Below are 6463 nucleotides of genomic sequence, written 5' to 3' on the forward strand. Positions count from 1 at the left end.
TAGTAGTGAACAAAAGACACATAAGTCTGCTTTTCAAATGGTTTACATCCAAATGTGAGGAGCAGGCAACAACAAGAGCAGCAACAGCTATGTGCCATGGAGGACATGATGTGGGAAATAGCGGTAGGGAGTGCCAAGCCTGATGCCATATGCAGAGTGGTTAGGGAAGGACTCTTTGATAAATTATCATTGAAGAAATCTGGAGCATGTGAGGGAGGGAGACTTTGGGATATCAGGGGAAGAGCATTTCAAGTAAGGAAGCAAGTGCAAAGGTCCTGAGGTAGGTATGTGCATGCAGAACTCAAGGGCTAGCAGGAGGCTAATGGGGCCTGCAGGCAGAAGGAATAAGGGGGAAATGGGTCTAGAGAGGTAGTGAATGTGTGAAGGATGGGAAGATTATGATTAAAAGCTTTTTTTGTTTTGTTTTGTTTTTTTCTGAGTCTTGAGTGAGATGTAAAGCTGCTAAAGAATTTTGAGCGAGGGAAAAAAAAGAATTTTGAGCAGAGGAGTGGCATAAGTTGGCTTACATTGTAGACTGTGCCTGAAGCAGCAGCACAGCTATGTTTCCGTAGTGACTGAAAGGAGGCAGAGTATATGGTAGGAATGCAGGGGCCTAGAAGTAGTATCTCCGTCAGGAGAACCAGGCCACTTCTACGTCATCTCCCCACCCCACCCCACCCCGATCATGCCCCACGGAAGAGAAATTTGGAGACAGCACTCTCCCTTCCACCTCCTTCCAAATTCTTCCTTCTAAGACCCTGGTCAGGCTCCAGGTCCTTTAGAAAGCATTTCAGAAAATTGTTTCTTTTGCTAAGCACACAGTTGCCTGGTAGCACGTGATGGATTTACTGATTGTCTCCAGGATGTTTGATTGCCTCAGACACAGTGCAAGGTCCTGGAGGGCGGGGACGAGCATCTACAAGCACCCAGTGCACCATCAGCACCTGATCTGTTGGCCTCGTCTCTTTCCCCCTGCTGGGCGGCCGATGCCCAGATTCTGCACAGAAAGCCTCATGCGCAGTGCGGTTTCTCTTCTGTTGAGGCAGGAGGAGGTGGTTGAAAGCACAGCTGTTGCAGAAGCTGCCTGGTTGCAGCTCTTTGCTCCACTGCTTCTAACCCACGGTCCCCTGGTCTAGTATCTACTCACACTGTGGAGCATTTTCTCAGCTGTGAAAGGGATAGCAGTACTCACCTTATAGGGTGGTCATGGGGATTAAATTAGACAATACATGTAACTTGTTGGGAGAGCGTCTGGAATAAAGTAAACACACAGCACCCATCTGTACTGTGACTCTCTACTCCCTTTTTCTGTGATTCCTCATCTCCTGCCCTCAGCAGGTCATGGCTTGTAAGCTTTCCCATCTGCAGGGTTAAAGTTCTTTGTTGCTCTTGCGTATACCCCCAACATCAAGTCAAGCGGCTCCTGGCTCAGTAGTGCCCCTGGCCTCACTGTTGGGATTTGTTGTATTCCCTTGGATGTCCTGGGCAATAGCTGTAGTGATTATAACAGCCCTTAACTGTTTATAAAGTGCTTTCATAGCTTTATTCCCTTGATCCTCTCTCAGCACCAGGGCTGCCACATACAGTTGTGGAGGTTGTGTATCGAGCGACTCCACTGGGCACTGTTCACATTGCAGTCTGTGTGAATGGCGCCCCCTAGAGCTCTGCCCTGCACTGCTTTCCACTTCCATATGGTGGTGAACCTGTTCACAGCTACCCTGTGAGGTCAGGGTTGTTATTCTCATTTTACAAATAAGGAAATTGGGGGCTTAGAGAGATTATTTTTTAAAATCTAAACTACAAAGGAAGAGGTTTCCCAACAAGTCCCTGACTGCTTCTCACAGCCTGCAAATTTTGTCAGTTGCCAGGAAATTACCCTGGAGAGAAGCAAACGATCAATTTCAAACTGTTTGCCTTTATTGCATCTTCTCCACCCCCACACCAAGAAATGGAAAATCCAATAACTAATAAAGAGTACGGTAAAGTCCTTTCCCTTTGTTGAAAGGATTTAATCATTGGAGTGAACTCCACAAATATTTGTGCAGTGAATGAGGGAGTGAGTCAGCGAATGTGGTGCTTCCTTGTGCCAAGGCTCCTTAGAGCTTCGTGCAGGGCCTCTGGGGGGCAGGACAGCTCTGACTTGGGTGGATCTGGCTGTTGGGAGGCATGCCCCACAGTGCTCAGCGATTCCAGCACAAGGGCTAAACCAGGCTCCTGGGAAATGAATGCATCCACTGATGGTATCCATGGTGCATACAGCTGCCTGTGGTCCCAGGTTCTATCTCTTTTTGCCGGGACTCATTGGGACGTCAACTGAGACTTGAACAATCCACCAGTAATCCATTTTCCAAAAGAAAGGCTGTCAACGTGCACGGAAGCTATTTTCAGTACCCATAGCTTTAAATGATCCTCCCCTCCCCATGCAGTTTGCCTTTGAGTGGGATCCACCAGGGTCATGGCAGTAGGAACTCTCTCTCATCTTTTTCTGGCATCTGGCCTGCAGCACAATCTCCGCCCCATCCCATCCCCCCATCCAGCCACCATGGGGTCTGCCCTAAAACAGAGCTGAGAGCAATCCGCATTCTGTGACCTTGGCAATGTTGACTGCTTTGGGGTGGGGTGGGGAATGCAAATTTCTTAACAGAGCCTCAAAGCTCTCCATCATTCATAATCTGACCTCACCCATAATCTGACCCCTCCCTCCCAGCCCTACTTCTCCCCCCTGTCCCACAGACCCCCGTAGCACCAGACTGTGGTGGCTCTCAGCCTGCCCGCCTCCTCCCTGCTCCAGCTGTTTGCTCCACGCACGGAGAGCCCAGCCTTCTCGGCCTCTTCTCCGCTCCTGCAATGGCCCTTCCACTCATACTTGGTTTGGTCAGCACTTTTTATGCAGATTCCACTCCAGTTTAGAAAACATCTTCTTAAATATTTCATTCTGCTGTGTATTGGAGACAGTCAACTGCCTTTTAAAATCAGACTTCTGTTAGATACCACTGAGGGTTCTGCGTTTGGATCTTTCTTCTGCACTAGACTGCACGCTTCCGGAGGGCAAGAGCTGTTACTGATGCATCTCGGATTCCCCTACGGGGCTCAGGCCAGTGTCGCAGCACTTGCCAAATTCAACTGACTTTCTAACCCAGCTAAATGTAGTACTTTCCCTGATGACAGGTGACATCTACCGTGTGCTTTACAAGCTGCCCGTTGCCAGGAGACACCGAGGCGGTCACTCTCATGTTGCTCTTTGGCAATGACGCTGAAGGCAGGTGGACGGTGGAGAAGTGCTCTGGCAGTTAGACTGGCAAGGGACCGCAATCCAGCAAAGGCAGGCAGGAGGTCTCATCAGATCTTGCCGATGTCTCTGGCTTCATTCCCAGGAGAACGCCTGAGCAGAAGCGATACTGGGAAGCCCATAAATTCAGAATGTGATCACCGATTCAGGACAAACTGGGAGGGAAGCATGTATCTTCCTAGCTCCTGGGAATGGTTAGGGCTGCAGGTTGAGTAGGATTCCTGTGACCCGGAGGGTACTGACAGGGACAAGGGATTCTGCCCGCTCAGGCGGTTTCCAGATGGGCCACATGCTCACCCTTCACTTTGGTGATCATTTTGTCTTTGAAAGTTTTCCATTCAAAAAGACTGGATAAGGAGTGATTCTGACTGCCTTTGGCCCTCGAGCTTTTGCTCCTGGCCGTCCCTCCTCCCTTCAGTGCTCAGGGTCCTCATTCTCTCCCTATTCCAGGCAAATGCTCTCAGGCCCCTCCATTATGAACAGGGATTAAATGAGGCACCTGGGTGGATCAGTCGGTTAAGTGGCTGCCTTCAGCTCAGGTCATGATCCCAGGATCCTGGGATTGAGCTCTGCGTCAGTTAGGGTTAGGGTTAGGGTTAAGGTTAGGGTTAGGGTTATCTTGCCTTCCTACCCTTATGTGCACACGTGCTCTCTCTCAAATAAATAAAATCTTACAAATAAGCAAACAAACAAACAAACAGGGATTAAACAAAAGAGGCCTCCCATAGGAGTTTGCATACTGCCTAAAGTCAAATACACAGGTAACATGTGAATGGCTTAATTCCAGGCATTAGCCATCACAAAACAGAAAACGAGGACAGGGCAGCCTGGTTTCTCTAGTGTCCTTGAAATCACACCAGGGAATGTCCTCTTCTTTTATCCCCATGTGTGCAGGTGTGTATCACGGTTTGCACCATGTTGGGAAAGTTCAGTAAATGTTTGTTGAACTTGAACCTGATCAGTAAGCTTTTCTGAAGCATCTACTGTTATTGAAGTATTATGGAGGACAAAGAATCCACAGGAAAGCATGCTTTCTGGCCTGCCAGCTACAGCAACAAGTCAAGATAGGCAGAGAGGAAGCAATAATGACATAATGGTAATAATAATAATAGTAATGATAATAATGGTATGACAGTAGTAGTCGTGGTCATAGTAACTTCCATGTTTTGAACAGCTACCATGTGCCAGGAATTTCACATACTTTTCACATTTATTTCTCACAATGCTGTGAGGTTATTATTATGTCCAGTTTGCAAAAGAAGGAAATGAAACTCAGAGAATTTCATTATCTTGTCCAAAGACACACAGATAGTAAACAATGGAGCCAAGATTTTATTTGACGAAGCTAGCATTCTTTCTATGACACCACGATCCTGCATGAAGCCTGCCAAGGCTAAGATGGAGGAGGAAGAGAGAGACAGATTCTATACACACGTGTTGGGGCGCCTGGGTGGCACAGTGGTTAAGCGTCTGCCTTCGGCTCAGGGCGTGATCCCGGTGTTATGGGATCGAGCCCCACATCAGGCTCCTCTGCTATGAGCCTGCTTCTTCCTCTCCCACTCCCCCTGCTTGTGTTCCCTCTCTCGCTGGCTGTCTCCATCTCTGTCAAATAAATAAATAAAATCTTTAAAAAAAAAAGAAAGAAATGCCTGCTATACACACGTGTTTAAGGGATTTGGAGGAAAAGAGCTTGCTACAGAGTAGGGTTGGCCCAAGCGGTCACTGTGGAAGGGTTGGCTGTATACAAGGGTTTTTTTCTTCTGAATATTTTTTTGCGGTTCTGTTTATCTTTAGATTTATCCTTCCAATGATGAATAGTCGGGGAACTGTGTTCAGAAGTCACTTGAAATAATATATGAGGAGCTCTTTTGGAAGAACTTTGAGACAGAAACAAACACAGAAGTTAGCATATTGTTTGGTCTCAGTTAATGTTGGCTAGACGGAAGGACAGAGAAATACGTCAGAATCAGATGAGCTATCTAGACCACCTACGTTATGTCTATGGGATGAACTTGCTGTTGGCGTCAGTTTTAAACATTCCTAAAGCTTTTAAATTCAAATCTCTCAAGAACTTGCTCCTAGTGATTAGGTATTCCAATTATACTGTTCCCGTTTAGGTCACAGCCCAGCTTGTGGTCTCCGGAAGTGAGAAGTGCCTTCCGGCTGCAGTCAGTCTGGCATGTTGCTTCAGTCCCGAGATCCTGGGCAGCCAGCATATCCCCAGGGTTGGAAAGAATGTGGTTGACTACGGAAGTTCACTAGTTTATTCATTTAACAGATGGAAAAGGAGCCCCTACTTGGTTCCTGGCCCTGTTCTAAGCTGTGTAGCTCAAGGGGAGATGAAGGCTCTGACAGAGCTTGTGTTCCAATGGGCCGAGCTGGGTAATAAACAAAGAGCCACGTGAATATGCATGTTGACTTAAGATAAAGGTGAGCACCATGAAAACAGTCAAAATATGCGGCAATGTCAGGGAATACTTTAAATTGGAGCATCGCTGGAGGTCTCTTTAGAACTAACATCTGTACAATAAGAAGAAGATACAGAAAGAAATCAAAGGGGGCAGTGAAGTCCTCCAAAAAGTATGGCAAGTGCAAAGGCTCTGGGGTGGAAAAGACTTGGTGGATTGGAGAAAGTGAAAAGCTAGAGCACAAGTCTAAGAAGTAAGCGCGAGCTAGACCAGGTTGAGCCTTGCCAGACAGGGGAAGGAGTGTTTGTGTGTTATTCTCTTTTTTTTTTTTTTTTTTTTAAGATTTTATTTACTTGACAGAGAGAGAGAGAGAGAGAGCCCACACAAGTGGAGGGGTAGGGGCAAAGAAAGGGAGAAACAGGCTCCCCACTGAGCAGGGATCCCAATGTGGGGCTTGATCCGAGGACCCTGGGATCATGACCTGAGCCAAAGGTAGACACTTAACCAACCAAGCCACCCAGGTGCCCGATGGTTTGTGTTATTCTGATTGAAGTGGGAAACCACTAGAAGGTCTGAGCAGAGGAATGGCATGATGATGTTTAAAGATCACTTTTACGGTTTGCCTCCCTCTCTGTTTTTATCTTATTTTATTTTTCCTTCCCTTCCCCTATGCTCTTAACACTAGGAAACTGAGGGTTGCTGGAGGGGAGAGGGGCGGGAGGATGGGGTCACTGGGGGATGGGCATGAAGGAGGGCACTTGATGGA

This window comes from Ursus maritimus, unplaced genomic scaffold (genome assembly GCF_017311325.1).
Source record: "Ursus maritimus isolate PB19 unplaced genomic scaffold, ASM1731132v1 scaffold_6, whole genome shotgun sequence".
Classification (NCBI taxonomy): Eukaryota; Metazoa; Chordata; class Mammalia; order Carnivora; family Ursidae; genus Ursus; species Ursus maritimus.